This window comes from Periplaneta americana, chromosome 4, assembly GCF_040183065.1.
Source record: "Periplaneta americana isolate PAMFEO1 chromosome 4, P.americana_PAMFEO1_priV1, whole genome shotgun sequence".
NCBI classification, from domain to species: domain Eukaryota; kingdom Metazoa; phylum Arthropoda; class Insecta; order Blattodea; family Blattidae; genus Periplaneta; species Periplaneta americana.
In genome coordinates, this window is record NC_091120.1 from 145202171 (window position 1) to 145217635 (window position 15465).

Here is a 15465-nt window from a genome sequence, read left to right on the forward strand (position 1 = left end):
CTGTGAAAATACGCAGTTAATGATTTCAGCAGCGCCCTGAAAAACAAATGAAAAACCAAAAACCATCCAGGAGCTTCTGAATGAAATAGTTTGTCAATCTGAAAATAACTGTATGAAAAGAGTTGCCAAGAATGTGGAGATATTGAATCCACGCTGATTACAAAAATTGATGATGACTGTGATGAGGTTCACACCAAGCAATGGGAAGGTGGACATCTGGTTCAAAAAGATATGTCTATAAATTAATTCTCCATTTATTTTAAGAATCAGCTAACTCAACTATCCGATCACATATACAATAAAAGAAGACAATGGAAGGAACAGCAGAATCAAAAATCATCACTACAACCAGGACAGCTGATTCTCCTAACAGATTTTGCTGAGAACTATGTAAGACATTTCAGAATGAAGTTATGGCAGCACACAGGACACACACATCAGCTGAAACATCAACGACAATCTATACTGCAGTTTGCTATTTCCGAAAATCTTCTACTGATGATATCACAACAATATGTTTAACAGTCATCAGTGATACACAGAGCCATGGTACTGCTGAAGTTGCTGCTTTCAATGAAATCCTACTAAACTACCTGTCTACATTAAAGCAGTCTCCTATAACTTCAGTTATCTGTGAATTGATGGTGCTGCACAACATTTTAAAAACCGAAAGGCAATATCATACTTGTGCACATTAGTCAAAATTCTAGGATGTAATGTAGAGTGGAACTATAACGAGTCTTACCATGGTAAGGGCCCACGCGATGGTGTTGGAGCTACCCTTAAATGTAGTGTATGGAAGAGAGTTTTACAAGGAAATGCTACCGTGCAAAATGCTGAGCAATTTCATGATATCACAAAATCTAACATTTACAACATACATTGTTTTTATGTCTCTGCTGGTAAAATTGACTCAATTGCTGCAAGATATATAGAAGAATGGAAAAATGGGCTCTTCTCAAATACTGGAGATATTGAACCATTTAAGAAACATAAAATAAAAGAAATGCAGGAAGAAACAAGCAGTCCTACAAAATCTACTCATTCCATTGATCATGCCATGAATTCAAATTTTTCAGAAATATCAGTTGGTGACTACGTATTGGTTCATTACTCACAAACTGGACAATATTATGTCGGACATATAATTCTCAATTATGTGAGTAATATGTGTAGAGTACAGTTCGTGAGAAGAAGAGAAGGAAAGAACACTTACTTTGTGTACCCAACAAAGATGATATAGATGAAATATCCCCAGACCTGGTTTTAAGCACATTGCCTAAACCTAAGGAAGTTAGGGGAAAATTTATTTTCAACACAAATTTTACTGTGCTAGTTGAGTAAGAATGTTATTGTACTCTCAAAACTTTTTTTTTTTTTTTTTTTTTCCAAATTATCACTAGGATGTTCTTTACAAACTGTTCAATTCTGACTCTGTAACGTTTGTTACTCCAAGTCTTTAATTATTTTGAAGTAAAATACATCTGTAGAATTAAAAACACTTATGTCATTTAGTTCTGTAATCTTCCTAGATTCAAGCTGCATTTTTTTTTTATCTGACATAAAATATTGTAAGAACAGAGAATCATAACAGTCTTTCACAACTTGAGAATCCATGTCCTTTGATGTAACGTTTGTTACATTTTTTCAAGTTGTAAATCCAAGAACATGCACCATCACAATATTATATTTTTGGTATTATATAATCTTCACACTATCCTCTATTACCAGGTATGTTCCGAACAGTGGCATATACTGGTTAAAGGGTTTGGGCTACCGCTGACCCTATTATTACACAAAATATATCTAACAATTACTTTAATTTTAATTACTATGGTAAAACTAATAATACAAAATTATTACATTATGTTATATTATAAACTTTTTCTTTTGTAATTTCCTTGGGCTACCGCCGGTAGCCCGCAAAATACGCCCCTGGTTCCGAAGCATTGCTCTTGTCTACAGTTGACTGGAGAAAAATGTCAAATGTTCACATCTGTGTAAGAATGTAACATTTGTTACAATGGAATGACCCAGTGTCACTACACTCGCTGAAATATCACAAGGAAATATTTACTATCACATCTCAATCTGCAGAAAATACACAAACTATACTGTCAAAAATACCAGAAACACCCAATTTCAAGACCCATTTATGAAAGGGAGTTTCATAAATTTAATATTTCATTCAAAGAACCAAAAACAGATAGATACCATAAATGTGACATATTAGCAAACAAACTGAAAATTTCACAGGATGAAACATAGATTGTTAGGTGGAGATTCAAGAGAAGAGCAATATTCACTATGCTGAAGCAGATAATACAAAGATAAGAAGTTAGCGAAGACAGACAGTGCATTACACTGCTACACCTTTGACTTGCAATAGTGTCTACCAACTCCTCTTCTCAATTCATCTGTTGCATTTTACAAGAGATATCAATGGACAGGACTATGCATGAAACAGGAAGTGGAGATGTAAAGTGCTTCATGTGGCATGAAGCTGAAAGTGAATGAGGAGGCAATCAAATTGGGTTTTGTGTCTACAAAGAAATTAATTCACCATCAGAAGTAAGTATAGTAGTTCTCTACTCACACGCATGCGGAGAACAAAATAAAAATTCGTATGTTTATTGCACTGTTCATTCATTCATTCATTCATTTATTTATTTAATAACCTATACATAAAAAAAATGCTACATGAAAGTACCCCAAAAGAGCAAAGCTCGTGTTCAGGGACAGTTCCATTTTGATAGAAATACTTGAAAATGACATACAATTTTACATTGTTCACCAAACATACCTATTTTTTCTGAATTAAAATTTAAGATTCTGATAACACAGATAAATACATACCGGTAATTGACAAAAATAGAAATCTCTACTGTTTAAAAAAATAAAATTTAAAATTCTTGCACTAAGATCACATTCTTAAGAAGAGTAGATAGAAACTTACATAAATATACATACTTTGCAGACAAAACACTTAAGAAAAAAGGTCACATAAAGATGATAATAATAAAGTTAGTAATAACTGAGTGTAAAAAGAGATGTTGAGATTGGTGATAGATTAATAGGCTATTAACTTATTATTAGTAGTATAATTAGTACCGGTACAGGTTATGTTGATATAGTAACAAAGATAAGATAGAAAAAATATACTTAGGATAGAAATAAACTTGTTTTACAATACATGTTACATATAAAAACAGGGAAGTCTGTCATATAATTTTTTTAATTCTGGATTTGAAAATTTCATTGCTTAAAGTAGTCAATTCTGGATGAAATTTTATTATCGAATTATATAGACGTGGACCATAATTTGTACTGTGTAGTAAAGCAGCAGATGTGAAACATTTAGGTTCAACTAAATTTAAAATTTCATTTCGTCTTGTATTTTGATCATGTGGCTGAGCCACAAATTTCATTATATTTTTATGATAGAATTTCATTAAAGAGTATTTATAAATTTGGTCAATTCTAAAAACATTCAATTCGGAATGGATCAAGTTTGTTGGATAATCCAGTCGTATTTTCAAACAAATCTTGATTATACGTTTTTGCAACATAATTAGAGGAAGAAGAGCAGTTTTTGTAATGCCTCCCCATCACGTTATACCATATTGGATAACAGATTCAACAATAGCCAAATAAACCAAACGTAGAAAATGAGTAGGCAAGTAATGGCGAAGGTTTACAAATTTGTAAATTGTTTTACGGATCCTGTTACATAGAAAGGTGATTTGTCTATCCCATTTCAAGTGCTGATCAACAATAATTCCCAGGTATTTCACATCTACAGATTCTTTCAGACAAGGGCATTTACAAGTTGTAGGGAGTTTACAAAATAAGTTGTGGATTATTAATTTTAAATGAGAAAGTGATTTCAAAATGTTCAGTCCAGAGACTGTTAAAGAAAATGGCACCAAAGTAGTTTTAGTTATATTTAGAGATAGCAAATTTGCATCAAGCCATTTTTTTTATCAAATTTATACCTACATTGGCATGTTTATAAGTGTCCTCCCAAGTTACCACTGAAAATCACCACCGTATCATCAGCGTAAGAATAACAGGAGCCATTATGTACTTTCAAATCAATGTTTAATAAACCATTGATATATATATATATATATATATATATATATATATATATAAATAGAATAGGTACTAAAATGTGTCAGCTATGTTTCTTGTAACAATGAAAAAAAAATTCTAATCTTGAATTTATTGACCATAAAATTATGGTTAGTGGTCACAGTCATATGAAATGCGATGTGAATCATGGTCTATTAGAGAGGCAAAAGAAACGTCTGGATGTTCCAATAGTACACCCATATGACTGGTACCAAGTAGTGCGTTGAATTGGAAGGAAAAATAAATTTAAGGAAGTGGAACTTCATGGGGATTTCTTAGACTTTTCTGATTTACTAAAGACTAGTATGATGATGGAAAAAGGACACTAGTGGTAATGCCTTTCTTTGGCATGATATCAAATGGCTCCGCTATGTTAAGGACACAAAAAATATTTTATTCAAAGCTTGCCTAAATGAGAAAGAAATATTCACTACCGTCTGTTCTGCGAAGAGGTCGGCAGAAGTTGATTTAGTACCCAAAAGGTTGTATAAAAGTACCTTACCTGTGTCAAAAGAGAAAAAAGTTCTTTTGACCTGTCATTGATAAATCCAGTGTTCCATGAATTCTATATGACACTGAAAACCACAGAGGCCCGAGATGTGTATTGTGATGAGGATGATGATTTCTCTGATGTTTAATTAAATTAATATTCTAGTCAGGTGATGACATTTCGAATCACTTTAATTTTTTCAAATAGGGATATCTTATGCGAAGTTTTACCGTCAGATGGCAGGAGTGTTCCATGCGGCGCAACATGTTGTAGGGCTATGTTTTGTCATATGCTACAGTTGATTACGTTTTCCCGCTTGTTGGTTTTCTGTGCGTGTCAAAATTATATTTACAGTTAGTTTGTATAACCTAGTATAATTTAATATAATTCAATATTTTCTTACCTCATAATTAATTTAATTTACAATAAATAATAACGTAAACCTGTATAATATTGAGCGATTCCCCAAGATGGGTGGGGAAATCTGCAGTATGCAGAATATAAAATACGAGTAAATTGAATGTTCATGAACCTAAACGAGAACTTTGAGAACAATATGCACGAATAAAAAAAAAAGGAAATATGTCGAAAGTGAATATTGCCCTCTTTAATAATTAGTATTTAAGAACTGTACACTAAAAACAGGATATGCAACCACCAATATGTTTTTTTTTTATAGGGAAGAGACTATCGAGATTGAATTCCTTGTATTTTTTCTGTAGTTGCAGAAAGATCAAATGCATATATAATAGGATGATATAATATGATCGCAATAATATCACGATTAGTAGTGTGTTTTGTAGGTTAAGGACAAGCAGTTTTGAATATTGTGTGGGATGATTTTGAAAATTTGAACTTAAAACATGGCTTTAATAATTAGAATACAGTACATTAAAAACATAATTCACGAAATGGATTTCACTAGGGATCGTCCTGGATAATAAACATTCCAGTTTATAGAGAGTTTACTGCATGCGTAAAATTCGGAGACTCCTACAACTACTGCATATAATCTAAGCTAACATAGCTCTCTGTCGAGGTTGCATATGTTTTTATTAATTTTTCTTTTTCCTCTTCCAAAATGAATCTATAGTCAACAATTATTCCTTACTTGAAGTAGTTACTTTCGAGGCCCAATTTTATTACTTATATTTTTTAAGGTTTAAAGCATATATTCAGAGTATTTCGGGACCTGATTGAAGACAAAAAGCTTTCCCTGGTTTTTACATATAGGAACATAAAAATTTGCCACTTTTAGTTGTTTTTAAGAGTATTTAATATACTAATACACTACGTATATCCTCAATGTTTATATACCGAAAAACAAATGCACACGCAAAGCGCATCCCTCATAGTACACATGCACTATCTGTTGTTGCTAGTTCAGGATATCCCTATTGTTTTATGCCCAGTGACTGCAAATAGCATTACGGGACCACTGAGTGATAGGTACTGAATTAAGATTGTTCTCGGAGACTCCAGTTTATAGACTTTGTTTAATGATGAGAAATTTTATTTTCATTGTTTTAGTGCAAAAAGGTCATGGGCTGGAAAGAAAGTTGTTAATTACTTCACTGTTACTAGTAACAAGAGTATTAAAATGTTGCATAAGTTAGTACTTCTGACTGGGTCAGTACTGTATAGTGTAAGTCACTGTGAGATTGTGGTCCAGACAGTATAAAGGCCTGCTCGAATCGAACAGAATTTCTCTTCACAATGTATTTAAATGGAAGATAGCAGAAAGCAGTGTGTTGAATCGAAGCGAATCGAACAGAATTCAGGAGCTAGAATATATTTATTCTACTGCCGGAATAGAATTTCTTGTTTTGGGTATGATCGTATGTTCTCGTGAAGCCTTCGTGAAAAAACAAATGAACCACATCCATTCTTGCTGGTTTAATTTGTTTACTATTGAAAGACAGATATTGCTGAAATAGTACGTATACAAAAATCACAATGTAATATGAACGAAGAAAAACTAATAAATCTTGTGTAGAATTATTCTCTTTTGTATGACAAACTGTTCGGTTCGATTCTACTAGATGTGAGTGGCAGGAGACTTTTCGTTTTGATTCGATTCGGTTCGATTCCGCTAAGTGGGAGTGGGCCTTTCAGCTTTTCTTTATTTCTGCCTAATTTCTACATTTTTCTCTACTTCAATTGAAAGTATTAATTTCCAAATAATAAATATATAAAAATCAGTTTTATAGCATGTAACATTAGCAAACAGTAAGATTGTGAACTATTGTACTGAAAAGTTGTATATTTTGACTTGTTCTCTTTTTTCCGAGCAGTTTAAAAATAGCAATGCTTTTTATATCATGGCCACGTCTGATTAATATAAGAGTAATAAAGATAAAACAAATGACACTGCATTTATTTAAGGCGGCCTTGGAGTCCTAGGACAACAATTGGATTAATATACGGATGATATGATATGTGTTTATAATATACTAAATATTATCCATATTATTATATTATAAAGAGAGTGTGTTTGTGTGTTTGTATGAGGCAATCTCAGGAAACTATTTAATATATTTAAATAATTCATCATTGGAAACTGTAGTTCCTTTAGATGGACGTAGGCTTTATGTCATTACAGAAGGTATGAGTGAATCGAGAACTGGGCACAAATGCATAAAAGGTAGGACTAAATAGAACCTTACGCACAGAAAACTTTATATATTGTCGAAACTAATAATTAGCTATATGTACTGCAGTCAAATTTAATGCTATTTAGAGGTACCGTACTGAAATTTCTTGTATGATTTGCGCTGAGTTTTTTTTATGAAAGAATGAAAGCCAGAGATGGAATAATTTTACAAATATACACGCGGCACATATTAAGTATTAATTATTCAGTAACATACAGTAACAGTAAAAGGTAAAAGGTAAAGGTATCCCCTTAACATGCCATGAAGGCACTTGGGGGGCATGGAGGTAGAGCCCCATGCTTTCCATGACCTCGGCACTAGACAGAAGGTATGAGTGAATCGAGAACTGGGCACAAATGCATAAAAGGTAGGACTAAATAGAACCTTACGCACAGAAACCTTTATATACTGTCGAAACTAATAATTAGCTATATGTACTGCAGTCAAATTTAATGCTATTTAGAGGTACCGTACTGAAATTTCACATATTTTTATTGCTTAATTACGTATTTGGGTGAGCTAAGATAATGTATACTTAATAGGTAACAGTTCTATGTAGTGCATAATACTCCATATTGAATAATTAACAAACCAACATCTTGAACATGACTTGTGGTTTGTAGGCCATCTCAAACCCCTAACTCCACCCCTCTGAGCGCGAGATCTTATATACTGTAAGTTATGGCCGAATGTTAAAATAAAAACAATTAACAACATAGGTATTTCAGTCATAACATCATACAATAACAGATGAGGAAGTAATTACATAATTAAAATACGACTATTTGGTCTAGGGAGCATCCGTTTTCATTGTAAGAATAATTCGTTTAACATGTTTGTAAATTAGTCTTGAATACGTTGCGCTGCTGGAAAAGTTTTTCTTCCTGAGATTCAAGAGCCTCCACAACCAATTAAAAACTTAGGTAGGTACTTACAGTAGTACATCCGTTATCAACACACGTTTTAAATAATATAAGGCAGTACAACATCTTATTTCAAATGGTATCGTTCGGTGACAAAACTTCTTCCAGCTGAGAGTAACAACCTTCAGTTCTTACAAATATATTCTATTCCAGACACTGTTAGGTCTAACATAATACCAAGCTTAAAAGTAGAATTAATCGAACAACTCCTGAACCTATTCCTTGGTAATAACAGTTACATTCATAGTTCTAAATACAACTTTGAAAGTATTTCGGGAGCAAACGATTTAAAATTGATAATAAATTAATTATTCACTAACAATAACAAAGCTGTATTTGGAAATATAACAGATTTAAGTCAATGATATTTATTTATAACAAATGCAGCGAAACGCACGGGTACGGCTACTTTTAATATAAAGTAAGTTAAAAATCCGTCCACCGTTGTGGCTGAGGAAACCCAACGGTCCCAGTTCGATTCCCGATCAGGACGAGTTGCTTGGGTGAGGTTTTTCTCGGGGTTTTTCCCTCACTCCTATAGATGAATATCAGGTAACTTTATCAGCTGATTGGAACCCCACTCATCTTCGCCACTTCCTTTCCTCCCCCATCATCCTTTCCTCATCATCCTGTTTCTGGTTTTTCAGATCACTCTACCGGCGGCCTCCGGAAGCTGCTGACTCTCTCGACTGGCCTTTGTGGAACGTAGTTCAGCGATCTTGGATGGCTTCTACAATGGCACTCGAGGCGGACCTACTCGGGGGAAGACTTTCACCTTGGACCGACAGGGAGGCCTTGGGGGAATTTGACGAAGCAGGAATGGTATATGGATTCTATCTGCTGTAGGGACCGATCATTAAGGGAATCATGTGGTTAGGGGAGGTGTGGGTAGGGGATCTGTGGCATGAAACTATATTCATAATAATAATAATAATAATAATAATAATAATAATAATTTATTTGAATGATCATAATAATGGTACACTTTTGGTTCGCACTCCTGATGAAGCAAAAGCTTGTGGCCAGGAGTGGAGTTTACATCGAATAATGAAAAAGTAATATTACAAGTTTAAGCCTACACTAAAATAATTATTTAATTGTTTAATTTATATAATCAAATATATGTAAGCAAAAGTAAAGTGATGTATATCAAAATAATAATACAAGAAAGAATAATATACGAAATACACTGAAATTATATCAAATATATGTGAGCGAAAGAAAGTGATAATATCAAAATAATAATACAATAAATAATAATAGAAGAAATACAACGAAATTATATCGGGTAAAACATAGAAGATTCGGTTAACTAGAAAGTACAAATAATAAAGTGAAATGAAAAATATTAAATAATACAATTGTAAAATAAATGGAAAATATTATGCAATAATAATGTAATGGAGTAATAATTATTAGGCTATATACATAAATGATACTTTAGTTTTAATTGATTTATTGAATTTTGAAAGATTGAAAGATTCCTAACTTAGAAAAATATTTGTTTGTTTTTGTTTTTTTTTTTTTTAAATTTCATGTAAAGAAAAAATGAAAAATAACAAAAGTGAATATATATATATATATATATATATATATATATATATATATATATATATATATATATATATATATATATATTACTAATCAGTGTTTAAAATCAGTTGAAGTGCTTGCTTTTTAAATAATTTATTATTGGAAGTTGCTAATTTTGAATGTTTTTAATGAAGTTATTATACTCGGGCCGAAATTTGAGGCATGCCTTAGTCCTGCTTCAGAATTGCATTTGGGTTCAAACAAAGGACATAATATAATTTGTCTTCTTGTACTGTAACCATGGTCATGATAATTATTATTATTGTTTTTGTGGTAGAATTTAATAGGGTATATATGTATATTTGTTTAATATTCAGTACATTGAATTCTTTGTATGTGAGGTGTGTATGATAATCCATTTTTTCCTTGAGACACATTTTTATTATTCTCCTCTGTAACAATGTTAATGGCAAGAGTGAAGACTTCATTGCCCCACCCCATCCTATAATGCCATATTGTAGGATAGAATGAACTAGACTCAAATATACAGGGTGTTTAAAAAATACGGGGCATAATTTCAGGTATGTATTTCCCACATGTAGACAATCAAAATAGTTCATTACAACATGTGTCCGGAAATGCTTTATTTCCGAGTTATGGCCTTCACAACATTGAAATTCACCGGAACGTTTTTCTTTCCGCAGGTCGTTGCCATCAAAGGAGACATTAAGAGGGCACTCTGACAGTTCATTCCGAGGCGAAGGTTACATTCAGTGTTGTGTAGGCGTTAGACTGTGCGACATGTATTCAAATCAAAAGCTGGCAGAGAGACACTTCATGTACGGTAAGGCAGACGGCAATGCTGCGCTGGCTCGTTGTTTGTACCAGGAGAGGTACCCACAGCGACAATGTCCAGATCGGAAGACATTTGTACGTCTCCATTACCGTCTGTGCGAGTATGGAAAATTTAACTCTCCTGGTTTGGGAAGGGGACGACCAAGATCTACAACTCCAGAAGTACAAGAGGAGATTCTGGAGGCTGTGAACATGACTCCTTCTATCAGCACACAAAGGGTAGCGTTGCAAGTCAATGTTCCTCATACGACTGTCTGGAGACTGTTGAAAGAGTATCAATTGTATCCTTATCATTTGCAACGTGTACAGGCCCTGTCACCAGCACATTACCCTGCACGAGTTAGGTTCCATCAGTGGTTCTTGCAGCAGTGTGGTGTAAATCCGAACTTTCCTGCCTTAGTAATATTTACAGATGAAGCACAGTTCACACGAGATGGCATAACAAATTTCCACAATCAGCATGTATGGGCGTATGAAAACCCACGTGCAACTGTTCCATCTCGTCACCGGTGTGGTTCTCCCTCAACATGTGGGCCGGTATCATTGGTGATCGATTAGTTGGATCCCATGTACTTGTAAACAGACTTATGGGGCAGGCGTACACAAACTTCCTGGAAAACACCATACCTCATGTTTTAGAAGACACTTCACTGATCAATCGTCAATACATTCACTTGTTGCATGATGGCGCTCCTGCACACTTCAGTCATACGGCTCGCCGGTACTTGGATCGAAGGTTTCCTGATCGATGGATAGGTAGAGGTGGCCCAATTGCTTGGCCTCCACGCTCACCTGATCTGAACCCTCTCGATTTCTACTTGTGGGGGCATTTAAAATCATTGGTTTATTCATCTCCGGTGCCTGATTTGGAATCCCTTCAGAATCGAATTGTAGCATGTTCTGAGGACATACGCAATACTCCTGGAGTTTGGGATCGTGTTCGCAAGTCAATGAGACATCGATGTGAGGTCTGTATTCAAGCAGGAGGTGGACATTTTGAACATTTTCTGTAATGACAACGACCTGCGGAAAGAAAAACGTTCCGGTGAATTTCAATGTTGTGAAGGCCATAACTCGGAAATGAAGCAATTCCAGACACATGTTGTAATGAACTATTTTGATCGTCTACATGTGGGAAATACATACCTGAAATTATGCCCCGCATTTTTTAAACACCCTGTATCTGTCTTAGTGTTATTTTTTCCATAAAATGTCTTAGTAAAACAAACTCATTCCATATCGAGGGTTAGTGCAATAGATCTCAATAGGTCGCAGTGCTGGGCCATCCGTGGCTCCCTCACTTAAATTCCATTCCATTCCAATTTCATTCCAAGTTAAAAATTTTAATTACTGACACTCGATCTCTGAATAGCCATCTCAATAAGTAATTAATTAGAATTACAATAAGATAAGGCCGGCTGGGTGGCTACGTGGACTAAAGCCTGGTGAAGGTTTGTGGGTTCAAATACAATGTCGAGCAGGATGGATGTCCTTCATTAATATTCTGTTCTGTGTGTGTCTCTGTGGAGCTCCTACGTTCTGCTGACCTTAGGCTAGGAGAGGCCCACGTATGTGTCGGTGTCTAGTGAGTGTGGTCCATAGAATCGTCCCCTTCTACAACATGAGATGGTTAAATGGAAACGAAAAACATAAATGAACGGGTGAGTGGAAAAATGATAACATTCCAAAATTATGGAAAATGAACTGAGATAGCCTTTTTGTAGGGTTTTGTAAAAGCTAGCTACTGAGTCTGAAAAGGAAAATATTCTCGTCTCACCTCGTTGCAATAATTGTCCTTGAAAATTTGAATATTAGAGGAGAAAATTAGTTCCGGCACCGGAGATCGAACCCGGATCCTTGGTTCTACGTGCTCTAACCACTGAGCTACGCCGAAGTTCAATCCACAGCATCGGATCGAATCCCTCTCCTCTAGTGTTTTTCTTTTTGTGACTTGACTTCGCCGTAGCTCAGTGATTAGAACACTTGGTACGTAGACCAAGAACCCGAGTTCGGTCCCCTGTGCCGGAGCGAATTTTTCTTCTCTAATAATCATTGTCACCATAACAGATATGTTCTGTAGGACCAAAAATTAATCTTTACATAGATTCTTCGCCCAACAATGCATATTACTGTGGAATCTCGGTCACTCAATTGAGTGCGCTTCTTGTGTAATGACAGTTGACGTAATATACGTCAACATATATGTCGAACTTGGAGTCATGCCACAAACTAGTGGAGGGGGATTCGATCCGGTGCTGTGGATTGAACTTCGGCGTAGCTCAGTGATTAGAGCACTTGATACATAGAAGCAAGGACCCGAGTTCGATCCCTGGCACCGGAGCGAATTGTTCTCCTCTAATAATCATTGTTGCCATAACAGACGTAAGTATTCTGTAGGACCAAAAATTAATCTTAGCGTAGACTTGAAAATTTGATTTAGTTTATGAAGGATAATATTTCAGGATGCGGTTGTCACTTACAGTGTTGTCCATTCAGCTGTTTTTAAACTAGATTTGGCGGTTTTTAGTGTTAGTTTAGTGGGTAAAATGTGTGAAATTTGTGATTCTTTCTCTGTGATATTCTCATGTCGAGTTTAAAGCCTTTTTGTGAATTTTTCAATATCTGTAATGCATTTGATATATTTACAATTTTTAAGGTATGTCAGATTTCTTCAAACTTCGGTAAATAATGTTTTTGTCTCATCTGGAAGCTTCTTTCTTAGAGTTTTCAAAAATATATAACTTGTACCCATTATCTCAATTATTTCATAATTATTTGGACATTTATAATATAAGCGCACTATACTTTCTATACCTTACGCCATCTTCAGTGTCTGTTTTCTCCTATTTCATATTTTCCGACATTTATAATCCTTCCGACAGACAAAAAGTAGACTTCCAATTGGGCAAAAGACTTCATTGAGGCACCAAATTGAGTTTAAATATGTGGCTATTTTGTAAACTAAAATTATTATTTTTATTCCATAAATATACAAATATACTATGTATGTATGTATGTATGTATGTATGTATGTATGTATGTATGTATGTATGTATGTATGTATGTACAGTATGTATGTATGTACAGTATGTATGTATGTATGTATGTATGTATGTATGTATGTATGTATGTATGTATGTATGTATGTATGTATGTATGTATGTATGTTTCTTCTAAGTGCGTATATAATGTGGTTTATCTTTTGAATGGTTCAAGATAAATGAATAATTTTAGTATGTAACATTCTCCATATAGGGGATCATTTTCGCGAAAGAAGGTTTAAACTGGGCCAATTTCTAATGGAGTTAGGTAGGTCCAAAATTTCATTAATTTTTTCAAAAACAAATTCTTTGAGCCCCCAAATTCCATTTTCAAGTTTGAATTATGTAAATTGCTTAGTTTACACCCAAGAATCATGTCACCAAAATTTGAAAGACATGAAGGGAAAAATGTGGATTTTTATCCTAAGAGTCGATGAATCCTTAATTCATTAATAAATATCCTTTTGTTATGAAAATGTTACTGTTAGCAATTTTACCTGCTATAGAATCATTGAGTGGAAGAAGTATAATATTCCAGAACCTTTAATTATTACTGAATACTTATTGAGCAGGCCTACAATTGCCTAACAGTTACATTTTACAGTAAAACTTGTATTTTCATCACTAAAGTGCCTCCCCCCCCCCCCAGGAACTGAAGTAAGTGGATTACTGTATTCATTTTACACTTAGCCGTTCAAATAAAAAAAGAAAATATAGCCTGTCCCACATTGATGTAATAGGTTTGATGGTGGGAGCACGAGGTACCATACCCTCCTTCTTTACCAACAAATGTAAAAACCTTGGGCTAACGCACAGCATTGTGAAGGAAATAGCCATTAGTGCCCTCAAAGGATCGGTTCAGATATTGAGAAATCATTTGTATGGGAGTGATAATGGAAATTTCAAGTTATCTTAACCGATTGCTGTTGATTGGTTTAGATATCAATCCCAATAAATTCATACTATTATTTTTCTCGCGGTATATGGCATTCATATCATTCTAACCTATCTGATGATATTTTTTCTTCCCCCTTTCTTAACTGTAAATGAGCACAAACGCTACTTAGGTGTAAATTTTTCTGACATTTTGTATATTCGATTCCCTCCTCGTTTCAAATGCATATCATTTTACCTTTTAGGTCTGTTTCCAATATGCTTTGTCAAATCTGGCAACCTTTTCATAAGGGAAGCTAACTTTCTTTCTTCTAGCATAAGGTAGTTTGCTTTAAATTATAAAATATAATCAAATAAAATTTTCTTCCAGATAATGTAGTGAAGACAGGTTACTTCAAATTCCAAAATCTCGTCAAATTTTCGCTATCATTATTACTTCCCTCTTGGTTGTTACTTTCTCAACTAGACACGCTTGCTGGACTAAGAAGTAAAGGAAATGATTGTACAGTGGCTGTGATTCAGTCATTATTTCCAAAGCAGATGCATTCATTTTCAACCTAAATTTAACTTTCGAATATCATCCATTTTCATTTCACTGTTGTTTTTCAAAATTGATCATTTTTCTCTCTCTATGGCTAAAAACGAATCTTCTCTTATTCCCTTGGGATTTTTTCTGCGATCGTCAGAAGCAGAAAACTGACTCTCAGAAGTAGTGTTTGATGAAGGGGTAGATACTTTCTTCCATGCCATTATCTGGAACAGATGGTAGGTTCCCTGACATTGGTGCTGGGCTCATGATATCTTTTAAGAATGACATCTGTTCAAATTAAATCCATTTGCGTTTAAACAAATGAGGAATGTCATTTTTAGATTTTTGAAAGCTTGCAACCTTTATGAGTTCTTGCCTATGATTATCTCTAAGGCTTTCCATTTTTTTACTA

The 15465-nt window shown here is 34.3% G+C and overlaps 1 long non-coding RNA gene across 2 annotated transcripts in view; it reads left to right on the forward strand.

Moving 5' to 3' along the window:
- Nucleotides 1–15465, forward strand: part of LOC138698263 (uncharacterized) — a 75730-nt gene that overhangs the window by 59438 nt on the left and 827 nt on the right. Inside the window, exons 3-4 of one of the 2 annotated variants that reach the window (XR_011331806.1) lie at nt 8849–9023; nt 12119–12250. This is a non-coding gene — a long non-coding RNA (uncharacterized lncRNA). The remainder of the gene's footprint in view (nt 1–8848; nt 9024–12118; nt 12251–15465) is intronic. The other variant, XR_011331805.1, reaches the window with a different exon arrangement.